This window comes from Papio anubis, chromosome 5, assembly GCF_008728515.1.
Source record: "Papio anubis isolate 15944 chromosome 5, Panubis1.0, whole genome shotgun sequence".
NCBI classification, from domain to species: Eukaryota; Metazoa; Chordata; class Mammalia; order Primates; family Cercopithecidae; genus Papio; species Papio anubis.
This window is the reverse complement of record NC_044980.1, coordinates 144,460,568-144,477,535: the sequence shown is the minus strand read 5'-3', so window position 1 is coordinate 144,477,535 and position 16,968 is coordinate 144,460,568. Positions and strand designations below refer to the sequence as shown.

The 16,968-nt window shown below is 46.1% G+C and overlaps 1 non-coding gene across 1 annotated transcript; it reads left to right on the top strand.

Annotated features, from left to right (window-relative positions):
- Positions 1 to 1,140: 1,140 nt before the first annotated feature.
- On the top strand, positions 1,141 to 16,485 carry LOC100997567. The gene is made up of 3 exons (XR_004183860.1): positions 1,141 to 1,520; positions 12,883 to 13,053; positions 16,346 to 16,485. It is a non-coding gene; the product is annotated as an uncharacterized LOC100997567 (transcript).
- Positions 16,486 to 16,968: the final 483 nt, after the last annotated feature.

Sequence of the window (16,968 nt, the reverse complement as noted above, 5' to 3'; positions counted from 1 at the left end):
GTCTGGCATATTTTCTTCTCTTTAATAGGCCTTTATTTGCGATCTTTAACAGATCTTCATAAAGCTGTCTTCTCTTTAAATTGCTGTCTCTAGGCTTAGCCATACCCCCAACTCCTACCCCTAATTCTCTAAAACATGCCGTGGGTGGCTCGCCCTGTGCACTGTTGCCTTTGGGAAGGATTTCGTTCCCTCATGGCCACCCTCCACCTTCCCTTATGGCAATCTAGCTATCCCTAGCCCCAGTGCAAAGTTGCACCCAGGACTACCAAGATGCTAAGCCTTGCCTCTACAGGACCTAATGTGCCAGCACCCTCCTTCCCTCTCCTCTTCGCCCCCTTCCCTTCCATCTTTAGGGAATTCCTGGCAGGTTGGGTAGGGGATGAATGGTTAAGGGGTATTTTGTGAGCAGGGGAAGACCCAGTGCCAGGGAGGCCAACCGAGGGCCTAGCAATTAGAGAATACTTATATATTTTGGTGCCTACCATGTGCCAAGCAATGTGCTTAGAAGTCTGCATACATTACATGTATTCCAACAATACCACAAAGTAGGTTTCCTGGAGGGAACCATGTGTCCTTGTTTGCCTGAAACAGTCATGGTGTTTGCCTGTTGTCCTGGCAAAATTATTAATAGCATCTCCTTTCTCTAGCAAAAGGTTTAGATAAAAAACTGTATAGTCACCTTAACTGTCCCCATCTTATACGTGAGGATATTGAGGCTTAGAGAGGTAAGTTCATCTGCCCAGGGTCACACGGCTGGTAAATGATAGAGCTGAGATTAAAACTCTAGTCAGTATGGCTCTGTTAGGGACTGAACTCTGACATGGACATGAATGGTGTCCCCCAAAATTCCTATGTTGATACCCTAACCCCCAATGCGACTGCATTTAGAGACAGAGCCTGTAATAGGGCGATAAAGGCTAACTGAGGTCCAGATTATTGCCTCCTCCCCAGGCCGCCTCTCTTCCACAACCACCCCCACCCCACTCCAGTCAGGGCCCTTCCTCCTCTGCCACGACAGCTCTGCTAACCCGGCACTATCACTGCTTGCGTCCTTCGCAGCCTCCTGCTACATCTTTTCCACCGCTGCGTCCTCGTTGGCTGGCGCTCAATAGACATTGACTCGGTGAATAAATGAGTGAAACTGTCCTTTTAGGGATGGATGAATCTGTCCTATTCAAGGCGGTGCCCTTTTCTGGTATTCCCTAACACAAGCTTGACCCGAAGTAGGCGTTCTGAAAAAGGCCGACAGTCGATGGAGGCCAACGCAGCGCTCCTCTCACCTCCTCTCTCCGTCCAGGCCGGGTGACCATAAGCGCGGTCAGCGGAAAGGAGGCGGTGCGGCCCGCAGGGTTGAGGCCCGGAGGGGGCGGGGCCTCCCTCGCGACCTGGCCCGGAGAGGGTGGGGCTTCCGGGAAGGGGCCTCTAGCGCGCACTCTCGGAAGCGCAGCCGAACCAGCCCTCCGAGCCCAGAGAGGCGCTGCTGCCACCGCCGCCCCGCCGCCGCTGCCTTAGTTATGCCGGTGAGTGGTTGCGCCGTCCCCGCCACGCACACTTGCAGTCCCCGGGTTCCTCCTTGGCTGCACAACAGCTTGACCGGATGCTTCTCTTGAAGGGCTCAGCTTACCCCACCCAGCCCCCAGCTTTTGCGACCCTTCAGAAAATGGGATCCGAAGGGAGTTTAATCTAGGAGCCAGGCTTCAAAACGTCGGAGCTGGAAGGCCTCCAGGGGCGACAAGCCCACACCTTTCCTGCGTACACGGAGAAACAGACCCAGAGAGGGGGCAGGGGGTCGCTCAGCAGGACGCGGGGAGTTGGTGGCCAGCGGGAACTGAGACGCCTAGTCCCTGAGCCTTCCTCTTGGCTGCCCCGCCCGCTTAGCTGGCCTGAAGGAGGGCGGTGGGGAGGCTCTGGGCATGGGGATGGACCCGGTTATTCCGTCACGGACCGGGCAGGTTTTCAGAGGTTCATGATTTTTTCTTAATTTTCCTGCCCACTATGGCTTACTTTTCAAATCAGCTCTGGGCGACTCTGAATGGAGACACTTTGTCAGCCTGAACCCATAAGCCCCAGAGAGGTTCAGGAACCCCCCCTCAAAGTCACCAGTTGCTCAGTGGCAGAGTCTGGGAAGTCAGTCTGAGCCTGCCTTTGCAGATCACTCAGTATATTGTTGCTCGTGGCCTCGTTTTTTATATAAAAAAGAATTGAGGGCTTTGACAGATAAAAATATAAAAAACCCAGTAACTTATTCCAGGTCGTGTTGAAGTTGGCAGAGCCAGGATTCAGCTCCTTATCCTTAGGCTCCCCATCTCTCCAGGCCTGACCACATCGGAGGTGCCTGGCAAAAGCAGTCATACCGGCTTGGGAAGATGCTCTGATCTCAGTTGCATCTTGGTTAGGGTCATGTGGTGTTTAGCATTTTCTTCGAGGTGCGTAATTCATGGCTCTGGGCCAGGTGGATATCAAGAAGTATCCCACAGATGCCATGTGTCTTAGCAGCCTGTCCTTTGGGAGCTGACAGGTGAGCCTGACGCCCCCTGGGCAGAGCCACTAACATCTCAGGTGTCATTTCCCTTGGACCTTGCCAGGTGCCTTGAGACAAATCCTCCAACAACAAAGTATGGATAAGGAATCTGACAGAATCAGCCCTACCAGTTGAGCAAGTCAGCCTGTGGCAATGGTAGAAGACAGTATTAATCTCCCTGGGACTTAGAGAGTGAAGGTTACCAGGATTTTTTGTGGGGGGTAGCAGTGAGGAAAAGGCCAGCTTGATCATCAGTGTATTCTGTATCTTCTGGGGATTTTGACAAAAGACCCTCTGGAGCAAATGATGGGAATGAGGAGGGCGCTTGGCACCATGTACCACAAGATGAGCAGCTGAAGGAAGGAGGATGTTAGTCAAGGGACTGCCTTAAAACTGGAAAGGGAAGAAAAAAACATATATATATGTTAATATATATATATACTGGGAGACAATGCGAGACTCCGTCTCAAAAAAAGAAAAAAAAATCGTCCCACTTACTTCGCCCAGGCTGGAGTGCAGTGGCCTGATCTTGGCTCACTGCAAGCTCCGCCTCCCGGGTTCACATCATGCTGCCTCAGCCTCCTGAGTAGCTGGGACTACAGGCACCCGCCACCACGCCCAGCTAATTTTTTTTTGTATTTTTGGTACAGACAGGTTTCACCATGTTAGCCAGGATGGTCTTGATCTCCTGACCTTGTGATCTGCCTGCCTCGGCCTCCCAAGATGCTGGGATTACAGGCATGAGCCACTGTGCCTGGCCCCCACTTACTGACTTTTAAAACCTACTTTAAAATCTACCCATTTTATAAGTCTTTATGAAAGACCCCAGAGGCCATGAGGAACCAGAACTACCCAGTTATGCATCCTGTGGTAGAGCCAATCTTGAGCTTCTCCTATAAAGAAGTGATTACTCTGTCCATGAAATAGTTTTTCCATCACCCTCAAATTTATTTTTGCCCCTCAGAGGTGGAGGAGGAGAGCACTGAACTGTACTGTTTATACCCAGAAGCTGATTTCTGACTTCTGACCTTTATACTGTAGGGGATGGGACCTACTCCCTATAATCAGCAACTGAAAGTTTCAGGTATTTGTTGACTTCAGGTCCTTGGGCAGCAAAAAACTGTGCTCCCTAAAAATGTATTTCTAGTTTCGGAGCTTCTGCTGAGAGTCACGGTTATGAGAGCTGGTGGTGTACTTTGCTATTCCAGAACGAGCAGGATTTCCCTGGAGCGAAGAAAGCCTAGGTTCATATTCCATACTCAGTAGGTATTTGCCACATGACTGCAGGCCACTTAGTGAACTCTTGGGAACTTCACTTTCCTCCTGAGTGAAATAAGATAAATAGCTTTCTTTCCAGGCTCAGTGAGGACTAGCTTAGATACTGTATAAAGACAATTTGACATATAATAGACAATCAGTAGATTTAGCTCTTAGGTTGATCTTGCAAACCCTTCCAAACTTTGGCTCAGTATATAAGTGCAAACCATTGATTAATCAATTTTCTGCTGGTTATCCTAGAGCAAGACTCAGCAAACTTTTTTTTACAAGGCCCAGATAGTAAACATTTTAGTCTTCACAAACCACAGGGTCACTGGTACAACTACTCAACCCTGCCATTCTAGTGCAAAAGTAAACAAGTGAGTTTGGCTATGGTTTTTTGTTTTTGATTCTTTTTTTTTTTTTTTTTTTTTTGAGACAGAGTGTTGCTCTCTCGCCAGGCTGGAGTGCAATGGCATGATCTCGGCTCACTGTAACCTCCGCCTCCCAGGTCAAGTGATTCTCCTGCCTCAGCCTCCTGAGTAGCTGAGATTACAGGCGCACGCCACCGCTACCAGCTAATTTTTGTATTTTTAGTAGAGACGGGGTTTCACCATGTTGGCCAGAATGGTCTCGATCTCTTGACCTCATGATCCTCCTGCCTCTGCCTCCCAAAGTGCTGGGATTACAGGCATGAGCCACCACACCTGGCCCCAGTTTGGCTATGTTTTAACAAAACCTTTTACCTTGTAAAACAGGTAGCTTGTATTGTGCCAATCCATGTTCTAGAGCATCATCATTTTTTTTTTTTTTGCGAAACATTTTTTTTTGTTTTAAATTAAATGGAGCCATGATCTCACTGTATTGCCCAGGCTAGTCTCAAAATCCTGGGTTCAAGTGATCCTCCCATTTCAGCCTCCCAAAGTGTTGGGATTACAGGTGCAAGCCACTGCACCCAGCCTTTAGATTTTTATTTATTTATTTTTTTGAGACAGAGTCCTGCTCTGTTGCCCAGGCTGGAGTGCAGTGGCATGATCTTGGCTCACTGCAGCCTCCGCCTTCTGGGTTCCAGCTATTCTCCTGCCTCAGCCTCCCAAGTAGCTGGGATTACAGGCACCTGCCACTATGCCTGGCTAATTTTTTTCTATTTTTAGTAGAGAGACAGGTTTTACCATGTTGGCCAGACTGGTCTCGAACTCCTGACCTCAGGTGATCTGCCTGCCTCAGCTTCCCAAAGTATTGAGATTATAGGCATGAGCCACATTGCCCTGCCTAAAAAATTTTTTAATAGAGGAGAGCATCATCTCAGACTGTAATGTGGGCAGGAATGACTTGGGTGTCTTGTTAAAATGAGGATTCTGATTCCGGACTTCTGGGAAGGGACCTGAGATTGTGCATTTCTGGCAGGCTCTCAGGTGATGATCGTATTGTTCGGTTGAGGACCACATTTTAAACACAAGATTTTGTAATACCTACTACAAATCATTCTTTCCAGAATTTGTTATTGTTGCTGTCTTTGAATAGTCGTGAAACGATGAAAAAATCAGAGATGTTTAGAAGAAAGGAAAGACTGACCATTTTCTTTAAGGCAGACTTTGCAGATTTGGCCTTAATAAAAGTAGTAGTTTACTAGTCACAAAGGTCATACAGTCTACACTGGAAAATCGAGCTGCTTAACTCTTGGTCTTGGTTTCCTCTGTAGAGCACAATGACAATCCAGACTCAGAGGTGTTTAGAGACTTAGAAAGAGTTTGAGAAGCCACTTAGTCACTTTATTTTCAGATTTGTAGTTTTGCCTCCCTGTCTCTCCCCAGTAGGTTAAAAATGGGGAGTGGCAGGGCCTGCTCCACATCCACAGAGCCAGTTGAGGCAGGTGTCTGGGAGCTGCACTTTACACAAGGTCCCCAGATTCTTCCTATGCATGCTGAAGTTGAAAAAAAACTGAGTTAGCTAATACCCTTTTGGTATAGATTAGGGAACTAGAGCCCTTCTGGAGCAGAGATTTTGCCTGTGATTTTCTAGCAAGATATATCGCTACACCCAGAATTCCAATTGAGGTAATAGACTTGAAATATTTTGAAGTGCTCCATGAAAAATGTAGCCATTGATTTTTGAAGGGAAACAGGAGAGACAAATGGAAGAAATTAATAATAACCCAATAGCTAATTTTTTACCCAATGGAACCTAGTACTAGGCTCTAATTTCCTTAATGTATTAGTTATCTATTGCTCCTTAGTAATTATCCCAAAACTTTGTAGTAAACAACAAATATATTTATAGTAATTCACACAGTTTCTGAGACTCAGGAATTTGGGAACAGCTTGGCCTAGTGGCTCCAGCTCAGAGGCTCTCATAAAGTTGGAGTGAGATGTTAGCTGGAGCTGCATTCATCTGAAGACTTGACTGGAGCTGCAGAATCCAGTTTCGAGATGGCTCACTCACATGCTTGTTAGCTTGAGGGTTGGGTCTCTCACTTTGTGGACCTCTCCTTATGGTTACTTGAATATCTTTATGATTTGGTAGCTGACTTCCTCTAGTGCAAATGACCCCTGAAAGAGAGCAAGACAGAAGTCACAGTGTCTTTTATGACATTGTGATATCTTCAGAAGGCACATAACCTCACTTCAAGCCATATTCTATAAGACACACAGACCAACCCGAGACATTTGGAATGGGATTACTCAAGGGCATAAATACCAGAGGCAGAGATCATTGAGGCCATCTTGGATGCTGGCTACCACACTTAAAATCCTGTGTTCATCCCATTCACAAATCTAGAGAGGGACTCTTACCCCCAATGTTGTGGAAACTAAGGCACAGAGAAGTAACTTATTGATGATCATGCAATAAGTAGTGTCAGAACTGGTATCTGAAGCCAGATTTATCTAATTTCAGATTGTCTCATTTCCAGAGATTTTAAAATATTGGTTTATGTAATCTTTGTGTGAAAGCAAAGGAAAAGACCCAGAAGTTCAAACCAGCCATGTCAATTATCCATTGACTCAAAAATATGTTTTAAGCACCTACTCTGTCCAGGCACTGTTCCAAGTATTAGGAATCCAGCAGTGAACTGAACAAAACGTCTGTCTTCTGGGTGCTTACCTTCAGACCCTTGATCTGTTAGATATCCTGGAGACTGTAGAATGTAGAGCTTACATGAAGACTAGGAGCCGGGGATCCCTTCCTGCCTGGCCTCCAACCCACTGGGGAACCCAGGCAATCCTTTCTCTTCCCTGGACCCAGATGCTGCCTCTGAGAATGCGGCCCTTGGATGAAAGCAGAATCACCTGGGATAATGACTAGACATAACAGATTCCCCAGCCCAGACCTGCTGACCAGAACCTGTAGTTTTTGCAAGCTGCAGGTGACTCTAGTGCAGAAAATAATTTTCTAGTTCATAAGTGGGCCCACCAGAACAGCATTGTTAGAAGTATGGGGGCCCATCCCTGTGAGAGTTATTGGTGGCCCTGAGACAAAGCTCATAGCTCAAGAATCAGTGCTTTGAAGGTAGGACTGGGAAAAAGCATTTTAAACTAGATCTCCAGGTGATTCTATTCACTGTGTGCCAGACACTGCTAAAGGATTTATGGGGATGATTCCATTGAATACCACCTATGAGGTAGAAACTCTTAGCTGCTCTATAGTTGAAGAGACTGGGGCTCAGAAACACGCTCCTGATGAGTCTGATGCCAACCAGGTCCTACCCAGTCTCTCTGCCTTCTCTTTTGACCCTGAGTGGGCCTGTCTGCTGGCACTGTGTGTGGGTCACTCTGCAGGGCTCGGGTCATGCTCCCCCTTTGTTTCAGAAGCACGTGTTCTCTGTGGACATGACCTGTGGAAGCTGTGCTGAAGCTGTCTCTCGGGTCCTTGATAAGTTTGGAGGTGAGTGAGTGGCCCTCAGTTGGGGGTGGGATAGAGGAGACAGATGCACTTATGCCATGTTCAGATGCATGCAGATGTTGCAGGAGAGGCTTAGGGTTAAGCTGATCATAACAGTAAAACTAAAATGTATTGAGTACTTAGCACGTACCAACTACTCTTGTTAGTTTCTTATGTGGATCACATCATTTAATCCTCACCACAGCCATTTCAGATAGCTTGTTTGACTAGCTCCATGTTAAACAGGAGACAGCTGAAATTCAAAGACGTTAACTTATCTGGGATCACATGGTCAGTAAATGGTGGAGCTGGGATTTAGCCAAATTAACTAGAACTGCCAGGACTAGCTCTGGAACCATGGCAGTACTAGTGAATATGTTGGTCATCTCCAGTGTATACTGCATGACACATCTGAGTGTCATTTTCTGTTAAAAAAAAATTTTTTTTTGAGATGGAGTTTTGCTCTTCTTGCTCAGCCTGGAGTGCAGTGGTGCGATCTTGGCTCATCGCAACCTCTGCCTCCTAGGTTCAAGCAATTCTCTTGCCAGAGTCTCCCGAGTAGCTGGGATTACAGGCATGCGCCACCATTCCCGGCTTATTTTGTATTTTTAGTATAGACGGGGTTTCTCCATATTGGTTGGCTGGTCTTGAACCCCTGACCTCAGGTGATCTGCCTGCCTCGGCCCCCCAGAGTGCTGGGATTACAGGTGTGAGCCACCCTGCCCAGCCTCTATTAAGATTTTTTAAATGGGGCTGGGCACGGTGGCTCACACCTGTGTTCCCAGCATTTTGGAAGGCTGAGGTGGGCGGATTGCCTGAGCTCAGGAGTTCTTGAGACCAGCCTGGGCGACATGGTAAAACCCTATTTCTACAAAAAATACCAAAAAAATTAGCCAGACATGGTGGCACATGCCTGTACTCCCAGCTACTTTGGGGGGCTGAGGTGGGAAGATCGTTTGAGCCCAGGAGGTTGAGGCTGCAGTGAGCCTAGATCATGCCACTGCACTGCAGTGGGGGCAACAGAGCAACACCCTGTCTCAAAAAAAATAAATAAATAAATAAGAAAAAAAAAAAGAAAGATTTTTAAAAAGTAACAATTTTTTAAAATTTTGTCTTTTTCTATTTCTTTGCTTCAAAAAAATTTTTTAAGTAATTTTGAATCGCTCACATGCAGGGTTTTTTTTTGTTTGTTTTGTTTTTTGAGATGGAGTCTCGCTCTGTTGCTCAGGCTGGAGTGCAGGGGCACATGATCTCAGCTCGCTGCAACCTCTGCCTCCTGGGTTCAAGCAATTTTTGTCAAATTTTTTGTATTTTTCATAAAGATGGGGTTTCACCATGTTGGCCAGGCTGGTCTTGAACGCCTGACCTCAAGTAGTCTGCCCACTTTGGCCTCCCAACGTGATAGGGTTACAGGCATGAGCCACTGCACCTGGCCACACGTAGATATCCTTAAAGCACCTCTTTTCAACAATCAGTCTCATCCAGCCTTGTCATTTCACAGCTGGGGAAACTGAGGCCCAGAGAGGGCTGGGATCTGGTCCTGGGACTGAATGAGGTAATAACTGAGTTGTGATCAGAGTTTTGGCAATGCCAGTCAGCCTTCTAAGACTTTTTCTTTTCTTGTTCCCCTACATGAACTGTCACACAATCTTCTAAAATTTTCTGTTTTAAAACCCTAAATAATAATGACATTAAGTTTTCAAATGGCTTCCACATGGACGTGATCTCATTAGCAGTCCTCTGAGCTGTACTTTTCATCTTTGGAATGAGGATGTTGATGCCAGTACCCAGGAGGTTAAGTGACTTGCCCAGAGTCCCGCAGCAAGTCAGTGGCTGACCTCTGGCCCTGTAAACTGGGATCTTAATCTGAGAGAAACTGAAACAGTGGAAAGAACCTGGCTGCTGACTTTCCATATGACTGTGGGCCCTTGTTTCTCAGGCCTGGGTTTCCCCAGCTGTGGTATAGGAATGTATATCTTGTGTATCTGTATCAACTTCTACTGTTGATGCTTTTTTTTTTTTTTTTTTTTTGAGATAGGGTTTCCCTGTTTTGCTCAGGCTGGAGTGAAGTGGCATGATCTCTGCTCACTACAACCTGCTTCACCTGCCCTCCGCTGGATTCAAGTGATTCTCCTGCCTTAGCCTCCCGAGTAGCTGGGATTATAGGTGCCTGCCACCTCGCCTGGCTAGTTTTTGTATTTTTCAGTAGAGGTGGGGTTTCACCGTGTTAGCCAGGATGCTCTCAATCTCCTGACCTCGTGATCCGCCCGTCTCGGCCTCCCAATGTGCTGGGATTACAGGCTTGAGCCACCGCGCCCAGCCTGTTTTTGTTTTTGAGGAGGAGTCTCACTCTGTCTCCCAGGCTGGAGTGCAGTGGTGTGATCTCGGCTCTCTGCAACCTCTGCCTCCCAGGTTCAAGCACTTCTCCTGCCACCAGCACTGAGCTAATTTTTATATTTTTATATATTTTATTAAAATATAAAATTATTTTTTTATATTTTTTATATATGGAGTTTCACTATGTTAGCCAGGCTGGTCTCGAACTCCTGACCTCAAGTGATCCACTCGCCTCAGCCTCCCAAAGTGCTGGGATTACAGGCACATGCCACCACACTGAGCTAATTTTTATATTTTTATATATTTTATTAAAATATAAAATTATTTTTTTATATTTTTTATATATGGAGTTTCACTATGTTAGCCAGGCTGGCCTTGAACTCCTGACCTCAAGTGATCCACTCGCCTCAGCCTCCCAAAGTGCTGGGATTACAGGCATGAGCCACCACGCCCAGCCAACCATATGATTTTTAAGGCCCCTTGCTGGAGGATCTGCCTTTGAGCTTCGGCAGGTTTCTCCCTATCTTTTCCTACTGTCCCTGCTTGGATGGCCTCTTGAGAAAGTCAGGAGGGTTTTTTGAGTTGCTTAGGGCCCTAAAAGAAGAGTGCGAGGGCTGAGGAATCACAGATTAATAGCATTCTTGAGCTGGAAAGACCACAGGAGCTGGCCAGCCCTGAATCCTTCATGTACAGATGAGGTAACTGAGGCCTGTGAGAAGCAGGACCCCACCCCTGCCATCCATGGTCACCCAGCAAGTCAATGGTGAGGCCAGGCCTAGAACCTCTCAAGACTTTTCCTTTCTTTCTGTGTGCTCTTTTGTCAGAGTAAAACTCTGGGTCCTCTCATGTGCTGCTGGGGAGCTATAAATTGGCATAGTCATTTAGGAGGGCAATTTTGCAATGTCTATTAAACATTCAAAATGTGTCAAACATCTGTCGCCCCACAATTTCCATTCTGTGAATTCACTGTATAAAAATATTTTTATAAGTTTTTTTAAGACAAGTTCAAATATGTTTGCTATAACATTGTGATAGTGGTGAAAAATTAGAAGCATCCTCAATGACCTTTAACATGGATTAATTAAGTGGATGTGTGGTACGTTCACACTATGGAAGATTGTAGCTTTTAAAAAAAGAATAGGGCCAGGCACTGTGGCTCAAGTGTAATCCTAAGACTTTGGGAGACTGAGGCAGGTGGATCACCTGAGGTCAGGAATTCTTTTTTTTTTTTTGAGACGGAGTCTCGCTCTGTCGCCCAGGCTGGAGTGCAGTGGCGCGATCTCGGCTCACTGCAAGCTCCGCCTCCCGGGTTCATGCCATTCTCCTGCCTCAGCCTCCTGAGTAGCTGGGACTACAGGCGCCTGCCACCGCGCCCGGCTAATTTTTTGTATTTTTAGTAGAGACAGGGTTTCACCGTGGTCTCGATCTCCTGACCTTGTGATCCGCCCACCTCGGCCTCCCAAAGTGCTGGGATTACAGGCGTGAGCCACCGCGCCCGGCCTGAGGTCAGGAATTCAAGACCAACCTGGCCAACACGGCAAGACCCCATCTCTACTAAAAATACAAAAATTAGCCAGGCATGGTGGCTTATGCCTGTAATCCCAGCTACTCGGGAGGCTGAGGCAGAAGAATCGCTTGAACCCAGGAGGCAGAGGCTACAGTGAGCTGAGATCACATCACTGCACTCCAGCCTGGGAGACAGAGCGAGACTCTGTCTCAAAAAAAAAAAAAAAAAAAAAAAGGGCTGGGTGCAGTGGCTCACACCTGTAGTCCTAGCACTTTGGGAAGCCAAGGCAGGCAGATCGCTTGAGCCCAGAAGTTCAAGACCAGCCTGGGCAATATGCAAAAGCCTATCTCTACATAAAATACAAAACTTAACCAGGCATGGTGGCATGTGCCTGCAGTCACAGCAACATGGGAGGCTGAGATGGGAGGATCACCTGAGCCTGGGTGTTCAAGGATACAGTGATTTGTGATTGTGCCACTGCACTCCAGCCTGGATAACACAATGAGACCGTGTCTCTAAATAAATAAATAAATAAAAGTAATAAATAAAGAAAAAAGTAAAATATTAGCAAGACCTGTTTATGTAGTGTGATGCCATTTGGAGAAATTATTTTTCATTTGTCTATCTGGGACAAAGTCTGGATAGAAGCCGGACTGTTCACAGTGATCTCAAGGGGTAGGATCAATAGGGGGCCTTACCGCTTCTACTTTTATTTAGAAATGTTTGCTTTTTTGGGGAAAAAAAAATGTCTATATTACCTTTGCAATTAAAAAAAAAAAAAAAAACGTGGCTGGGCGCAGTGCCTCATGCCTGTAATCCCAGCTCTTTGGGAGGCCAACGCGGGCAGATCACTTGAGATTAGGAGTTTGAGACCAACCTGGCCAACATGACAAAACCCTGTCTCTACTAAAAATACAAAAATTAGCCAGATGTGGTGGCGTATGGCTGTAATCCCAGCTATTCTGGAGGCTGAGGCATGAGAATCACTTGAACCCCGGAGGTGGAGGTTGCAGTGAGCTGAGATTGTGCCACTGCACTCCAGCCTGGGCAACAGAGTGAGTCTCTGTCTCAAAAAGCCCTAGTATAGAGCAGGGATCAGCACACTACAGCCCATGGACCAAATCCTGCTCACAGCCTATTTTTGTATGTTCAAGAATAGAGTTATAAAAAAATACGCAGAATATACAACAGAGTCCATATGTGGCCCACAGTGCCTAAAACATTTACTTTCTGGCCCATTACAGAAGAAGTTCGCCAATCCCTGCTCTACAGGAAAGGGCAAGGGTGGTTGTGAGTAGTAATTTAGAGCCTGAACTCTTTCTTGCTATAACTGGGAGGGTCTGTGCTTCCTTTCCCCATACCCCATTTCCTCTTCCTGCAGGAGTTAAGTATGACATTGACCTGCCCAACAAGAAGATCTGCATTGAATCTGAGCACAGCGTGGACACTCTGCTTGCAACCCTGAAGAAAACAGGAAAGACTGTTTCCTACCTTGGCCTCGAGTAGTAGGGACCTGGTCCCCACAGCCCACAGGATGGACCAAAGCGGGCAGGTGAGTAATGCCCCATCACTTGCTGAACAAACCTGCTGCTCACACCTCTCATCAGAGCTAACACCTTGGCCTTTTTGAGAGCTTGAGTGGAGCAGAAGAGCCCCCTGGGTTCTTTTCAATCCACTGTCTACCTTCTTTGAAGTGGTTACAAATATTTTATTATTGTCTAATGCAAATCACAAGTTCAGGGAATTCTTACAGCCCCTGTGAGTGGACAGAGCACTGTAAAGTCTCCCAGAGTCCTCTTTTGGACTTGGGGGTTGCAGTTCATGGATAGCCGGGTTTAAGTTTACAGTCTGTGACCCTAAGCAGTGCATTTTGGCTCCTTTGTTCGTCTGTTTGAGACGGTGTTTCATGTGGCCCAGGCTGGAGGGTAGTAACTCTTCATAGGTGTGATCATAGTGCACTATAGCCTTTAACTCCGGGGCTCAAGTGATCCTCCTGCCTCAGCCTTCTAAGTAGCTGGAGCTGTAGGCACATATCACCACACGTGGCTCTGGCTTTGATAAACTGTCTCATCAGAGTTGACACTTATGCCTTGGGCCTTATTCTCCTGTGCCCTGACCAAGTGAGTTAATTCAGACTGTGCCGCCCTCTCTACTTGAAACTGTTAGCTTCCTGAGCATGCCCTCTGTCCAGACTGGTACAAAAACAATAGCATGTTTGAGCTAGATGTTCCCTTCACTTTTATGTAATCCAGTGAGGCAGTAAGGGGCACTGTGCCACCAGTCTTCACTCTGGAACCAGGCAGACCTTACTCATTGATCCAGCCAGTCTCAGCAGGGCACTTCTGGCTGCCATTGCCCATGTAGCACATTTGACTCGTGAATTACAATGATCACCACATCTCTGATGTGGTTTGGTGCCCTGACTGTGACTGAGAAAAATGAGGCCAAGAGAGGGGAAGCGATTCAACCAAAGTCCCACCCAGGTGAGTGGCAGAGGCAGGAAGAAAGTCAGATATCCTGAATCGGGGTTCTGTAACTGTTACTGGTGGCATTGTCCCTGTGAATGGGCCCATGGAGACCCCGCAGACAGAGGCCAGCCACAGCTGACTGGTAGGTCCTCTTTAAGGATAGCCTCCTTCCCAAAGGCGTACATTTGGAACCTGAGCCATGGCAGTGTTCTGTGTATGTGGTAACATCACATGCAAGTCACAAGATGTCAGATGCATCTGTTTTCATCATGCACTTTCCATCCATAGATAGAATGCATATTCAGGAATGAGCCCAGGATGAATAACGAGGAATCTGGGATTCTGATTCCAACTCTGTCCTCATTTCACACTGACTTTGGGGACTTTTTACATTACAGAGATTTGGTCTTCCCATCGGTAAAATGGGGCTAACACCTCCAACCTGCTTTCCTGCCTTGTGGGGAATGGTGTGCAATCTCTCCACATATGAAGGCTTATCCTCTAGGGAAGTAAAACATCAGCTGTTTCCAGCATGTTGAAGAACAGTGTTTCTTACATCATTCCTCTACCCCTAGGGTTTCGTAGGGAGGGTGAGTGGATGGGGCTCTGGACCCTCCATAGCTCCCAAACAGCCCTGTGTCATATTGGGCTTCCTGTAAGATTGTATTTTATGAAAATGCTCTGTAACAAGAAGGAATGGAGGGAGAGAAGAAAAAAAAAAACTCTTCCTGAACTAGCTATATACATGGGGGAGCCCTAATGCACACATTTTGGATTAGAAACTCCAGGCCTGGGCATATGAATTTTTTTAACTAAAAAAGTAATGTCTGTTGGATGTAAACCATGTGTAGCTTAATGTGTTTTTCTCATAGAAAACATGTTTTCTCATGTTATTTTATTGAGATGAAATTCACAAGACATAATAATTAACTATGTTAACCCATTTATGCTGAATATTGCAAAGTTTTTTATGTGAAAAATCAAACCTTGGTGATGACCTTGAGCAGTAGGATATAAATAACTCCCACAAGCTTAGCATTCCAATAATGGAACACTAGGCATAAATGGGCTAAAGTCTATCATTTAGTGGCATTTGTTGCATTCACAATGTATGACCACCACCTCTCTCTAGTTTCAAAACTTTTTCATCATGTCAGAAACACACCCTATATCCATTAAGAAGTCACTCCCCACTACCCATTTCTCCATCCCCTGGCAGCCACTAATTTGCTTTCTACTACTCTGGATTTGCCTACCCTGGACAGATCATATAAAAGGAATTACATTATATGTGACCTTTTTGTGTCTGCCTTTTTCCATGTAGCATAATGTTTTCAAGATTCATTCAGGTCATATCACGTATCTGTAAATCATTCCTTCCTATGGCTTAGTAATTTTCATGGCACTTTTTATTTATTTTAGATTTTTTATGATAGGAAGTTTCAAACACATGTAAGTAGAGTGATAGAATGAATCCCCAAGTACCCATCACCCAGATCCAACAATTTGTTTATTTCACCAAGGCCTGTTATTTTTTGATAAAAGCACTCTGTGACAAGAAGGAATGAAGGGAGACAAGGAAAAAAACTCTTCCGGAGCTATCTATATCCATGTGGGGGAGCCCTAATGCACACATCTTGAATTAGAAACTCCACTGTCCTCATTGTTTCATCTGGGTAACGAAACACCCAGATTATTTTGAAGCAAATTCTAGACATCATGCCCACTCCCTCCTGCCCAGATTGTTTTGAAGCAACTTCTAGACATCATACAATCTTATCTGTACATATTTCAGTAACCATGTATTGTATGGAAAGGCTCCTGGAAATTCAGATGCACAGTACTCTGTAAGAATCACCCAAATAAGCCAGCTTTAGTCCACGTGCTCAGGCAACATGTCTTTGAAGTCTGCTCTAAGAGGCTCCTCAGTGACCCACTTGAAGCCAGGCTTGGGAACCTCAAAGATAGAGTGTTTATTGGTTTTGAAGTCACCTTAATCATCTGACTCTTGGCAGATTTATTTGCTCATGCTTTTGTTCATTGCCTTTCCAACATAAACTGTAACAGGACAGGGAGTGCTGTTGACTGAGTATCCTGGCAGCCCTGGAAATTCCCCAGAAGAGGGCTTTGGCAGTGATTGGCTTAGCAAGGTTAATGCGTTCCAGCCAACCTGAGTATAACAGGTTCATGGGAGTATAACAGACTTCATGGGAGCAGTGTGCAGGTCTGGACATTGGGGTTCTAGTCCTGCCCCTGCATCTGCACCCTAGGTTTTCCACCTCACCCCTGCCTCTTTGTGCATTTATTGCCTTTGCAATATTGCTATGTCCACAGCAGATGGCGCCTTTGTTCCACCTAACTTTCCGTCTTTCCTAGGATGCTGATCCTCCTCCCCTGGCTTCCAGACAGACCTGGGACTTGGCAGTCATGCTGGGCAATGGTGTTCCTGTGGAGACCCTCAGTTGTCCTATTCCTTCCTAGCTTCCCCGCAATAAAATCAAGCTGCTTTTGTTGGAGATGTTGTCTTGCCTAGTCTTGGTGTTGCTTGCTCACATGTAGGTGGTTACGCTTACTCGGGTTGGAGTTTTGAGAGTTCCCACCTGGGAGTCAGACACCCTGTAGATTCTGATTCTTTGCTGTGTGATCTTTAGCAAATCACTTCCCCTCTCTGGGCCTCATTTTTTCCTCACCTATAAAGTAAAGGCATTGACCCAGAACAGTGATCCCCTTTCTTTTCACCGGTTTCGTAGATTTCATATTTTGAAAAACTTTTGTCTATCAGGTGAATTGCACAAAAGGTTATCAAATGTTAAGGAAAGTGGAATAGTGGGAAGAGGCTGTGGAGACAAACTGCCTGGGATAGAGTTCAAGCTCCAGTACCTCCCAGCTGGGCCACTTAACCTCTCAGTGTCCACAGACATAAAATGTGATGATAGCATCTACTGCAAATGGTGGTTGTGGGGAGTAAATGAAGTGATACGTGTAAATCAATTAGAGCA